The sequence below is a fragment of the Anolis carolinensis genome, chromosome 4 (genome assembly GCF_035594765.1).
Source record: "Anolis carolinensis isolate JA03-04 chromosome 4, rAnoCar3.1.pri, whole genome shotgun sequence".
NCBI lineage: Eukaryota > Metazoa > Chordata > Lepidosauria > Squamata > Dactyloidae > Anolis > Anolis carolinensis.
The window spans coordinates 76161581-76175625 of record NC_085844.1 but is presented as its reverse complement, the minus strand read 5'-3'; the positions used below and the strand labels follow the sequence as shown (position 1 = coordinate 76175625).

The window sequence follows — 14045 nt, the reverse complement described above, 5'->3', positions numbered from 1 at the left end:
ATATGTATCTTTTTTGTTGCTGTTATATGCATTGACCGAATTAACAGTACTATTTTCACTGTTGATTTTAAATTACACAGAAAGATATAGTATCTCTTGAAGGGATCCAAAATATTTACCAGTTTCCAAGAAGACATAGGGAAGAAGATCTTGGAATGTAAAGGAGCCGTATTGTTGAAATGGATGAGGGTCACACTCAAGGAATTTGCATGGGCATGTTTTCCCAAATTATTTTGGGATAATGTAGTTCTTCTGAATAAGAATGGTCTGCGAATCCAAGATGCAGATTAATCTGTCAGACTGCATTTTGATTGAAACTTGTGATGGATGGTACACCATCAAGGTATCTTATATAGTGATTGGTTAGAGCCACTGGTTCTCAGCTAGTGTCTTTGACATGTGCTTCTCATCATCTCCAGCCAACATGGATTATTCTATATTATACTTCAGTTTATTTTATTTTTCTTGCTGTTTTCTTTCAGTTATAATTCTGCAACATCTCAAGAACAATAAATGAAGTTATTCCTTCCGTCAGAAGGAATCATTTCATTTATTGTTCTTGTGATGTTGCATTATAGTTGGCAGCAGAATTTTTCATCATAGTCTTCAGATTATGTGTATAATTTGTCCAGGCAGTCCCTGAGTTACAAACATCTGACTTGGAAATGACTCATTGTTAAGAACTGGGGTGAGACAACAGGCAGTGAGAAATCTACCCCACAGACAAGGAAATTCACTCTTGAAAGATTTATGGGAAAAGGGGGTCTCTGCTAAAGTTTTTTCTCCAATCCTTGTTTCCATAATAAGCCACATGTTTCAAAAGCCAATTATCATAGGGATAGAAAGTAAAGTGAACTCTTCTGAACAGGGGCACAGACAGCAAAACAAACACCACAGGAGTATCCAAAGCATGTGTGTGTGTGTGTGTGTGTGTGTGTGTGTGTGTGTGTATCGGCCTCCCGATGGCGCAGCGGGTTAAACCACTGAGCTGCTGAAATTGCTGACCGAAATGTTAGCAGTTTGAAACCAGGGAGCAGGATGAGCTCCCACCATTAGGCCCAGCTTCTGCCAACCTAGCAGTTTGAAAACATGCAAATATGAGTAAATCAATAGGTAACGCTCCGGCAGGAAGGTAACGATGTCCCATGCAGTAATGCCGGCCACATGACCTGGGAGGTGTCTTTGAACAACGCCGGCTCTTCGGCTTAGAAATGAAAATGAGCACCAACCTCCAGAGTCGGGTACAACTAGACTTAATGTCAGGGGAAACCTTTATCTTTACTTTTACACACACACACACACACACTTACACACACACACACACACACACACACACACACACACACATATATATATATATATATATATATATATATTTGATTGGAGTTACACTTAAAAATGTACCTATTCCAACTTACACACAAATTCAACTTAAGAACAAACCTACAGAACCTGTCTTGTTTGTAACTTGGGAACTGCCTCTATATGAAACATAAATAAATTTAGTGTTTAAACTTTGTTCCCATCAACAAGATCTCATTATGTATGTATGTATATATGTATATGTAAATACAAATATTTCAAAATCCCCCCCAAAAAAATCAAAATCAAAAACACTTCTGGTGCCAGGCATTTCAGATAAAGTATACAACCTATAGAGCAGGGGTCCCCAAACTAAGGCCCAGGGGCCGGATGCGGCCCTCCAAGGTCATTTACCTGGCCCCCGCCTTCAGTTTTATAATATAATATTTTTGTATTAGTTTTAATAATATAATATATTGTATATACATATAATATTGATAATAATATTATGTTATACAATATAATACTAATAATAATACCATATAATAATATTAATTATATGTTATATATTACATAACATATAATAGTATAGTGGTATAGTTCAATATAGAATTATATAATGCTAATATTATGCTATGCTAATAATATAATATATTGTATGTACATATAGCTGCTCTGAGTCCCCTTGAGGGTGAGAAGGGTGGGATATAAATGTAGTAAATAAATGCAGTAAATAAATAATTAATTTTAGACTTAGGCTCGGCCAAAGTCTGAAATGACTTGAAGTCACACAACAACAACAATCCTAATTAACTTGACTATTTCATTGGCCAGTAGCAGGCCCACACTTTCCATTGAAATCCTGATAGGTTTATGTTGGTTAAAGTTGTTTTCATTTTTAAATATTGTATTGTTCTTGCGTTGTTGTTGTTTCACTACAAATAAGACATGTGCAGTATGCATAGGAATATTTTTTTTTCAAATGATAATTTGGCCCCACAACAGTCTGAAGGATTGTGGACCGGCCCTCTGCTTCAAAAGTTTGAGGACCCCTGCTATAGAGCCTCACTGTTAAATAACCTATTAAAAATGCTAAGTGTATTTGCTCATTGGTTTATATAGAAATTTATTCAATCTACAGTTGCAGCATAAAATATTTGTGTATTTACTTAATATCTACTGTTGACAGCCAGTCATTGTATTCTTGGGTCCAGTTTAAGTCATTCTCCTTTTGCTTTTGTGTTTTTTAACTGATAAAAGTTCACTATCTAAGCTTCCACAAAACAATTGTTTTATTAAAATTCATTTTAAAATTATACCTTCATGCATAGTAAATCTCAGTAACCAATATATTGCTAGAAAGCATGAGAAGTGATTTCCAGCATATGGAAACAGAATGGGCACAGAGAGAGACGTTTTGGATATTTGAACCAGCTCACATCTGCAAAGCTCATTTATTTTTACTTCTGTATTTAGGAGGTCTTTATTTGTAGTGTCTCATCTGCTAGAACCAGCCAACTATGACCTTCCTATACAGTTATTCCCCTATAGACATCTCATCACAGACATTGAAAAAGCAAAACATTACACCAGACGCCTGCAGTTTCTACAATAATATGTTGTATTAATAGAATATATGTGTGTCTGTTTCAGTAGGCCTACTAGATTTTCCTTCTTCCTCTACATGGTTTTAATTATAAAATTCAACAGCAGGGCTGCAAACACAAGTGTGGGTCTAGCTCAGGTTGGATGTCTTTTGGGATGTGGATATTACACTGGGAAACATCTCAGAAACTGCCAGACTACATTGAAATTCCAAATTTGTATTTCCCAAAGAAACAGCGTACATGAAATATTTGTGAACACAAGGCATGTAGGAATGCTTCAGGGGGGTGCCCATTATGCACCCCTGCTCTGTTGTGTTTGTGTGCTATTTTTAAATGGATAGTCCTAGAAATGGAATGCCAGGAAATGCATATAAAGGTGGCAGAAAGTACATCAAATCATTCATTTGTCTGAAAGATCCTGGCAAATATAAAGTTAGTGAAGACGAAGTTTATATGGAGCAAAGCATATAAGATGCATCCCTATGAATGAAAATATCTGGTTTGGAATTAAATCTGTAGTCTGTTTGGCTCATTGTTTTGTGGAATGATTTGATTTATACCCAAAGGTCTCTCAGTAAATGTCCAGAGAATGTAATGCTACTTACAGCAGTTTTAACTAGGAATAGCCTTAGAATTAGGAAAAGCAAGGTGGTTGTCTCTGATACCAGGTGCTGGGAAGTAGCTTGACCTGAGCCCCATAAGCTGGTCTACTTGCTTTCAGTGTGGTTGAAGACATTTCCCCATCTCCACTGTTGGTTTTTGTATATGTAGTTGAAGATGAATAGGTAATTTTGTTATTTAGCTCAGACAGCAAAGCTTCTTGGGTTTCCTATCTTCTCTTCAGGCAGGCTCAACAGGCATATGCAGCGGGTGGACCTTAGTAGTTACACAGATATTTCCTGAGCATTTAGACATCTGAGGATATTTCCAAAAGAAGAAAAGAGAGCTTGGTGGCATAGACAGCAAGTAACACTAGAGACTTCAGTTTTCTTTATCACTGAACTTAACAGCTCTCTTACTTCTGTAAAACTATTTCCCCAACCCTAGAAAAGGAAGGACCCCACAGTCAAGTGACCGAGATAAAAGAAGTATAATCTTCCATCTCAAGCTCCTCCATTACAAAGCTCAGCAGAGAGAGCTAGTGGCTGCAATGCATATCACTGTTTTTTCACTGACGATGCTACATCCACAATCGATCCCAAAGTGTTATAAACCTCTTTGCACCAGTTTAAGCATAGGTAGCAACATTTATCTTCACTAAAACAGTCTGTTGGTCACCTTAAAAATAAAGGGTAGCATCCAAAGATAGTAGATATAGAATCATAGAATCATAGAATCATAGAATAGTAGAGTTGGAAGAGACCACATGGGCCATCTAGTCCAACCCCCTGCTAAGAAGCAGGAAATCGCATTCAAAGCACCCCCGACAGATGGCCATCCAGCCTCTGCTTAAAAGCCTCCAAGGAAGGAGCCTCCACCACGGCCCCGGGGAGAGAGTTCCACTGTCGAACAGCTCTCACAGTGAGGAAGTTCTTCCTGATGTTCAAGTGGAATCTCCTTTCCTGTAGTTTGAAGCCATTGTTCCGTGTCCTAGTCTGCAGGGCAGCAGAAAACAAGCTTGCTCCCTCTTCCCTATGACTTCCCTTCACGTATTTGTACATGGCTATCATGTCTCCTCTCAGCCTTCTCTTCTGCAGGCTAAACATGCCCAGCTCTTTAAGCCGCTCCTCATAGGGCTTGTTCTCCAGACCCTTAATCATTTTAGTCGCCCTCCTCTGGACGCTTTCCAGTTTGTCAACATCTCCCTTCAACTGTGGTGCCCAAAATTGGACACAGTATTCCAGGTGTGGTCTGACCAAGGCAGAATAGAGGGGGAGCATAACTTCCCTGGATCTAGACGCTATTCCCCTATTGATGCAGGCCAGAATCCCATTGGCTTTTTTAGCAGCCGCATCACATTGTTGGCTCATGTTTAACTTGTTGTCCACGAGGACTCCAAGGTCTTTTTCGCACACACTGCTGTCAAGCCAGGCGTCCCCCATTCTGTATCTTTGATTTCCATTTTTTCTGCCGAAGTGAAGTATCTTGCATTTGTCCCTGTTGAACTTCATTTTGTTAGTTTTGGCCCATCTCTCTAGTCTGTCAAGATCGTTTTGAATTCTGCTCCTGTCTTCTGGAGTGTTAGCTATCCCTCCCAGTTTTGTGTCGTCTGCAAACTTGATGATCGTGCCTTCTAACCCTTCGTCTAAGTCGTTAATAAAGATGTTGAACAGAACCGGGCCCAGGACGGAGCCCTGCGGCACTCCACTTGTCACTTCTTTCCATGATGAAGACGACGCATTGGTGAGCACCCTTTGGGTTCGTTCGCTTAGCCAATTACAGATCCACCTAACCGTAGTTTTGTCTAGCCCACATTTTACTAGTTTGTTTGCCAGAAGGGCAATATTTTCAGGAGATACGTTTTAAAACCTCCAGTGGATACCAAAACCTACAGATAATACCAAACCTTATATTTTGACTAGACGTGGGCCGAAACATACCATAGAACTGCATTGGAGGATCTAGAATAGTGGTTCTCAACCTGGGGTCCCCAGATGTTTTTGGCCTACAACTCCCAGAAATCCCAGCCAGTTTACCAGCTGTTGGGATTTCTGGGAGTTGAAGGCCAAAAACATCTGGGGACTCCAAGTTGGGAACCACTGATCTAGAGAATCCCACAAACATTTTGTGTGCGTGTGTTTTGAAGCATGGGTAAGTGAAAACATGGATGCCAATACATGAATAAGGGGCCTGGCCAAACAGTGCAGTCCACAAAACCAAGAGTGGTTCCCACTGAACCCCCAATCATATATTGGGGGGGGGAGGGAAATAGAGACAATTTGTGTGTAATATGAAGATCTGAAAGGGAAGCATAGATGAGGGGAAAGATAGCTGTGCTGCCAATGGAAATGTTGATTAAAACTTAACCTATAATACTATCATAACATCAGTCTTTAAGGTACAAAAAACACTGGTTGTTGGTGTTGAATGTGTGCGTGTGTGGGAAGGGTATTGATATATTTATTATGTGTCTCTCCTTGACATACTTATTCATACTTATGCCAGTAATAAACATGGTTCTTCTCTACCCCAGGAAAAAGTACTGTAGGATAATCAAAATATTTGTGTTTAAATAGGCATTGCACTTCCCATTAGATTAGATAGAAGAATTCCGGTCCTTTAATTGTTCTGATTATATTTTCATTTATTGTTATTATTATTATTATTATTATTATTATTATTATTATTATTATTATTATTAAATTAAAAGCTGTCCTGGTTTTAGTGAAGAATATGTTTGATGTGTTGGTGCAGTAAATCAGATTGGGATTTTGAAATGCAGACCATTTGCTGTGTTTTGTAAATCTACATTTTGGTATATGCAGTCCATTCAGATTCATTGCATTTATTCAGAATAGCTGAAGCATCGCTGGCACCCCACTAACATTCACCATCATCATGCAAGTAGTATTAACAGAAGCAATTTTTGACAAACACCTTCAAATTAATTACAGCACTTTTGCTGATCCTTCTTCATTTACAGATCACTGACCCAACAGATCGCAATCCCTTTCAAATGAAAGATTCTTAATGGATTTTTAAAATATGGTTCTTCCGGTAGCTCATGCACTTTTAGCAGTAGAATTATCATTTTAAATGGTTGATGAAATTTTCAGAACCTCATATTTATTTAAATTTCTCTCTGACTCTATGCTGGAAGACATCAAATGCAAGCTCAACAAGAATTATTCAGTGTTCCCTGAAATACCTATGCTGGCATTTAAAGAAACTTCCAATTGAAATGCCTTGCATTAGTGTGGCGCAATTTCTCTTGATGTTACTCCTATCCAGACAAGAGTCACTGCTGTTTTTTAAAAGAGAAGGTTCCTCTTAATAATTCAGTCAGTAGTGATAATCAGAAATTGGCTCTAAGGCAGTATTTCTCTACTGTGGAGTCACATTTCTCACTCTTAACAATTTTCAATTGGTGGCATGAATGTAGGTTTCAGGAGAGACTAAGGTTCAAATCCCCACTCAGCCATGAATATTCACTTGGACAAATTACACTTTCTGATCTTCAGAGGAAGGCAAAGGCAAACCTCATCTGAGCAAAAAATCGTGACTGCGTCAATTAAGGATAAGTTGGTAATTATTTGAAGGTACACAACAAAAATAGCAACAACAACTGAAACTATATTTTTAGGGGGAGGAGTGAAAAGATAAATCAGCTGTTTGTATTTGGAAAAAAAATAAGATTTTGTCTAATACTTTGTCTTTGCTGGTAGACTGGGGAAACAACTTCTTGAAGTGACAAGCTGATGCCTCTCAAGTTGTATTTTCCATGCCTCAAAACAACAGAGCTCTTACATTATTGGTAGGCAACTCCTTGGGTCAACTGGTTGGGTTACAACCAAAAAAAATTAACTTGGTTAACTTCAGTTTGCAGTCTTCCCACTTCCTTGACTTTGCATTCAGAAACACTGGGCTGTGTCTTTAGGTATTCATTGTCAAACTTGTAGACACCTACTTCTTCATTCCTTTCATACCATTTGTTCATTGCCTAGTCCACAGGGGACCTGTTCTAACACCGTGGAAAATAGAGTGGGTACTTTTTTTAGTTTCTGTATGCACTCTTGGTCAAAAATGTATTTATTTTAGATTTCCTCATACTTAATAGCTTTCTCTGAAATTCCTTCAGATGCTTCAGACCTTTGTAATAGTCATGATGCCTATTAATTATTATTAATAGAAAATAGTGTTTGTTCTGCACAGAAAGCTCTTCTACTCTGAAATTACGATTTTTAAAAATTATTGTCTTTTAACCCATTGCAGTACTGTGTTTAGGAGATTTGCATTTCCTAGAAAGTTAGTGAGGCCTTAAAGTAAGGACAGTTCAGTCATGGTAGATGAACATTGCCAATTGAACAAGTACATTCTAAGCAATAGCCGTATAAAAGAGAATGGGGTAAGAAGAGATCTGATTGGAAACAAATAAGTAATATTAGTCATTTCCCACTTATCTTTTCTGATTCTGACCTGATTGTACTGGATGAGTGGGAAGTTCAGGCAGTGAAAATTAGATATAATTGGTAACAGAATTCATTGGAAGCTGAATATGATGACTTAAATGTGAATTTCAATGAAGTCTACAATGATTAGGATCTTACCAGGACCTCTCAGAATAAGGAACATCAATTTTAATCTGATTTCAGTTTCTCTAGAATTAATTGGCCACAGAAGCAGGCATCTGGCTTCTGGGAAAAAAAATACAGAGGTGCTATCTTGTGCTGGAAGTTCAAGGAATGATCTAGGAGGAGCATCCTGCTTCTGTTTATATAACTTTGGGCACTGGAGAATAATTTGCTTATAACAAATGTTTATATATCTAATTTATGATGTCATGTTTGTGTGTTTAATTGATAGTAAAATTAGTAAATAAAACTCAGTCAGTCATGCATGCTCACATACAGATGCATGTTATCTCTGTTAATCTTTGAAGCCTAAGAAACTTGGAGTCAGGTGATCTGAACCTCCCATATTTACTTACCTGGACCTTAAGATCATCTGTGGAATGCACTTCTGGTGTTACTTAAGGGGAGAGAAAGTTAGACTGCAGGCATGTCACAAACTGAAAATTGTCTTATCTTACTTTGAGGGTTTTTTAATTGTCAAACTATAGGACTGAATGACAATTTTGCCAGTGAAAATTTTGCCTATAATTTTTGTTGTTTTGACCATGATGATTGGCTGGCACTCTATTGAGGTTGTAAATTCAGTTGTCAGTTGTTTACATCAACAATTCATATAGCATTCTTTTTGAAAATCCACCCTCTGTTTAAAAAATCCATGTGGGAGCAATACCTTGAGGGATTTACTAGGTAAAAATAGTAAAACCTTGAGTTACCATTTGAATTATTCTAAACCATTCCTTGAACTTGACATTAATGTTTTGAAAAGGGTCAGAAATGCAACTCTTAATATTCATTGTCGGAATGTTAATCTGCAGGGTTTTTTTTTTTACTCTTGCCACACCAACCAGAGTAGTCTGTGCCCAGAAAAAAAAATGACAATTTTTCTTTTTATGCTGTAAAGTTTAGCTCTTACTGTATTTTAATCTGTTAGTGGCATTCATCGGATTCTTTTGAACTAGTGGTCAGTCATTTTGTCAAAAGCATAGTTGTTTACATTTGTATTCCATCTATCCTCATATATGCAATTTTTAGCCTTCTACTTTCTTTTCTTGACAACCCTGTAAGATAGGTTAGACTGAAAAACAGTTACCCAGTGATTTGTTTTATTTACAGCACTGGAGATTATCTTATATACTTGTGTAAGTCAGAAAATTTTAGTCAAAAAATCAATACAAAAAACCTAATTCGACTTATCCATGGGTCAATGTGAGTACTGTACCTTAAGTCTTACATTAAAAAAGTACTATTCCTTTCTGTCAGTAGAATGGCAAACCTTTCCTTGACTTATACATGAGGTCAATTTATTTTATACATAAGCTTAAATAGTACTTGAGGATAATACAAAGGCAAAGAAATCAGCAGAATACACATTGGATAGTAGTACCTGTTGATTAGAGAATCTATTCCTTCTCACATACGTGGCTTAGACAAAATATCATACAGATGCCTGCAAATACTGAGTGTTATTCATAAAGCATTTCCAGTGACAAAACTAGTGTATTGTTTAGGAATGGGGAAAGAACATACCACTAATCGTTAGGCAGTGCTACTCAGTCCTATCTATTAATAGTAGATGTGGATAGTATACTATCTGACATTAATTTCCTATTTTCCCCCAAGTTAATAATGGAATTTTAAAAGTGTACTGTTTGCTTTAATATTTGCAAGAGCAGCAAGAAGTGCTGCTGTCTCAGTAACATGTTTCCAAACATTGACTGATTTGTGAAGTAACCAAAAAGGTAGTGAACCATTAAAGAGAAGCTTTCTGCCGACATGAACAATAAAAAAGGTAAATTCATTCCTTAGGGCAATGGCTTTTTATTGAGTTTATACTCTTTGAAGTCAAATAGCTTCTGGCACATGTAATTATTGATAAACTAGCAGGCTTGTTTACTAGTCTTTTCCTTTTCCCTTACCTCAACTCTACTGAAGAGCATTTCTCAAGAGGCAGTTTCTGGACTTGGAAAGCTCTTGGCAATAACCATTTTCTGAAGCAAGTATATAAGTTGTTTGATCACAGCCTTCACAAGCAAGTCATAGAAAAGGTAGCCATGCATCAATCCTGTTGTTGCACATATTTTAGCACTTAGGTTCCATTGATCACAGCAGAACTATGGTCCAAAATAGATGTGACAGGGAGAATTGTGGTCTAAAGTTCTGGCACATCTTCTTCCAGTTTAAAATATAGGAACACATGACTCAAAGGTGCCATTAATTTTTGTGATGGGGGCACACAGGTTGCACCCCACCCCTTCGTGGTTAATATTAATGTAGAGTTTGACATGATATTTAAATTGATGGAACACCATAAAGGAAAAGAGTTCCAAAATGTCCCTTTAGTACTAATTTTTCCCATTCACTCCTAGTCCAGATTGGAGATATGGAGGGAGGAGTGATTGTGGGAGTGAGGCTGTCCCAACACATTGGGAAATCTAATGATGGTTGTCCCAAATACTATTGAGTTGACTGACATCTTTAGTAAGGAGACCACAAGTTTTGTCTGGCCTTGGAAGCCAGATATGATCATGCCCTCTTGCTTTTTCTTTCTTGGTTTCTCCTCTGCACAGCGGTGGTTCTAGGAAAGGCTTCTTGTACCCTTCCCTTCAGAATAAAGAGTTGGGGACTTTTCTGGTTTGGCTGTGGCCTTCTAAGCCACCTTCTAAGAACTGAGCATCATGCATTACTGTCACGCCTGTGGCAACGGAGCACCAAGAACCGGACACGGAGGCCAATATCTATCTAATATCTTTATTAAAGAAGTATGTAAGAATAATATAAACAAGTAGAAAATATAGTCCAGCAACAGACCTTCCAAGAAAGGTCAAATTTAGTCCAGAAATGTAAAGTCCATTATATTAGAGTTCAAAGTTAAATCCAAGAAACCGAAACACACACTATTGTCAAGCAATAGTGTGGGGAAACGTCCAGGGTCTATCAAGGTCCAAGGTAAAAACCACAACAAGGTCGAGAATAAAACTTGATTCTCGAAGCAAGGTCCGTGGCTAGGAACAAGGCAAGGCAATTCTTGAATACTTGGTTAGGCAAAGCAAGGTAACTGGGTTTGTGGACTTTGCGAAGTCCACACTAGGCTGGAAACATGAAATCACTCCTGAAGCTGCTCCGTTGACTCCGCACGGAACCTACCGTGCCAGGCACCTATATCTCGGCCCCGTTTTCCTGCCAAGCAGGTGTCCAGCGTTCTCTTTCCCTAGAGAACAGGAAACGAAACCCAGCTTTCTCCAGATGTGAGACTCCCTAGATTTTCCCAGGGGAAACATGGCTAATCAGTGTCTTGTTTAGCTGCAATTCTCAAACTCCTGCGAACCTGTTCTTTCACTCCCCTGTCTGCAGTATAGGACTGTCTCCTAGCAAAAGGGGGTGAGAGCTGCTCAAGGTCTGTTTTAATGGGTTCTTGGGCAAAAATATCAACATCTGGCATCTGGAAAGATTCCGGCTCTTGCTGAGCCAGCGAAAACCCCATGTTTTCGTCTTCATTAGCCACGATGGTACTGGGAGCAGGACTACAAGGCCCATGAGGCATCACAATTCTTGCCATCTTGGAGCTAAGGAGGAGACAAGTATTGATAGTCGCTTGCCATTCTGAGTTCAGGAGAAAACCTAGTCTCATCATAAACTCCACATAGCAGCACAATGCTGATGACTGAAAAAGTAGAAACCAGCTTTTTCTGTGCCAAACCCACCCTTTCCACTAAAAAAAAAGAGAAAAAGAAAATAGAAAATAATGTCCTCTGCTAAATCTGCCAAGGAATCTGAACCATTTTTCACATCATTTTAAGGACATGCCTGCAGTTTTGCAAAGTACAAGCATATCCAAGTTAGAAAGAAAGAAGAATCAATTGCAGCCCAGACTGTTAAATGTATTAAAGTATAGAGTATATAAACTACTTGAACTTACTCTACATTAAATTGATCCGCTTTTAAGGCACCACAAGACCCTTTTTGCTGCAGCAGATCAACACTTCTAACCACTTTCTATCTAAGGATACTTTAAAATTTCTTGAAATTATAAAGTTCCAGTTAGAAAATCATGATCTTTAAGAGAGCTGAAACAGGAAGGATGATGATTAGAGCACAGGTAAAGGGAAACTCAGTTTATACCCAACATGACACAATATAGAAGCCATCTTTGTTCCTATAACGTAACAATACATTAAATGAAGAAAGCTTTCTCTGCATGCATTCTAGCTGCAATTTTATGTCCAGCTGAACTATTCAGCATAGGCACCTTCCTCCCTGGATCCAGTTCTAGAGCCATCTATAGTTTGCTGTCATACTTTTAACAATAATTCCATGGATAAAATCTCTTGGATAAGAGCTGACTTATGTGTCAATATAATTCCAAATGCAGTAATTCTATAAGTAGGATTTTTCTTCGTGTACTCTGTGAATGCACACTAATGGAGAACGCTGCGCCTGCGCAGGCTCCAACGGATACTCTTCCAAGCTAAAGTTTGAAATTTGGCGGTAACCCCGCCCCTCTTCCCGGAGGGTATAAAGGGCGCCCTCCGCGCCCGCTCTCCAGTTCCTTTTTTTCCGCCGCAAAGCTCACTTCGGACTCTTCGTTCTTATGTCAACCACGCGTTTTAAACGGTGCACTCAGTGTGCCGCTAAGATTCCAGATTCCGACGGCCACGCTAAGTGCCTTTTCTGCCTTGGCGAAAGCCACGTCGTCGGTACCTGCCGTTTTTGCCTGGCCTTTACAGCTCAGGCCAGAAGAAATAGAGCTGCGAGGCTCCGTGCAGCTCTTTACGAAAAAACTCTTGCTCCTGAGGCTTCCACTTCCACCTCAGCCTCGATGGCGTCCAGGCCTGCTCCGTCGGTATCATCTAAAACCTCGAAAACCTCGAGACCGCGACCGACCAAACCGCCCTGCACGGTGACCACCGCTACGGTATCCACCCGATCGAGCAAGATGGGCCCTTCATCAACTTCGAGTTCGGTGGCTTCGGCCGTTTCCACTCGATCCCGCCTGGCTGCGCCGCCATCTTCTTCCGCCATGAAGATTGCCTTCAAGAGGGCTCAGGAGGAATCCAGACGGGCTCAATCTGACTCGGCAGCTGTGTGCCCGATTCCCCCGACGCCGGGAAAATCGCTGAGGGTCGCGTCGAAACAACCCCCAGCAAAGAAAAGAATGATCCAGAGGTCGTCCTCCTCAGCGTCTTCGAAGAAGGACGTCCCCTCCTCTGGGCCTTCCTCTAGGAGATCCTCTCCTATCCAACCGGCACAACGCCTCCGCTCTTCTTCCTCTCCTCATGGTCAGTCCTCGGATGTGGACGCTCAAGCCTCCCCCGACCGGTCGGTCAGGACGGTTATTAAGGCTCCCCAGCCGGCACCATCTCGTCTTCCGGCTCGACAAGAACTTTTTCCCCCGGCTCAAACACCTGAGAGGGGTAGACAGATGACGCGCTTAGCCCGCGCCGCCCAGGCCTCCGCGTCCAAGAGCGTTCCGCCGCAGCCGGCTCTCCCTGCTCCTGGGGTTATGCCTCATCAGGACTCTGTGCTCGTTTCTCCTCCCCGGTCCCCTCAAGGGCCCGAGGAGGATGACCCCGATATCGAACGCCCCGAGTCGATACTCTCCGCCTCTGTGGTTTCTCTCGGTCTCGACCTCTCCCCGCCTCACGCCGCCTACGAGGTCGACCCACCTTCCCCGACGGATAATATCCGGGCTTTCTCCGACCAGATGGTCAGAATGGCAGACGCTCTGGGGATGGAAATTAAACAAACTTCAAAGGCTGTTACCGACCCCGTTTTCAAGAGGGTTCAAGCCCAAGCCCCGCCGGCCACCTTGCTGCCTTTTCTTCCATACCTCCTGGACGTCATCCAGGCATCTTGGAAGACTCCATCTTCGATACCTCCAACCTCTAAGAAAATAGAGGCCTGGTAC

The 14045-nt window shown here is 40.3% G+C and overlaps 1 protein-coding gene across 2 annotated transcripts in view; it reads left to right on the top strand.

The window, feature by feature from the left end:
* Positions 1-14045, top strand: part of cdkal1 (CDK5 regulatory subunit associated protein 1 like 1) — a 323608-nt gene that overhangs the window by 233553 nt on the left and 76010 nt on the right. The window lies entirely within an intron of this gene.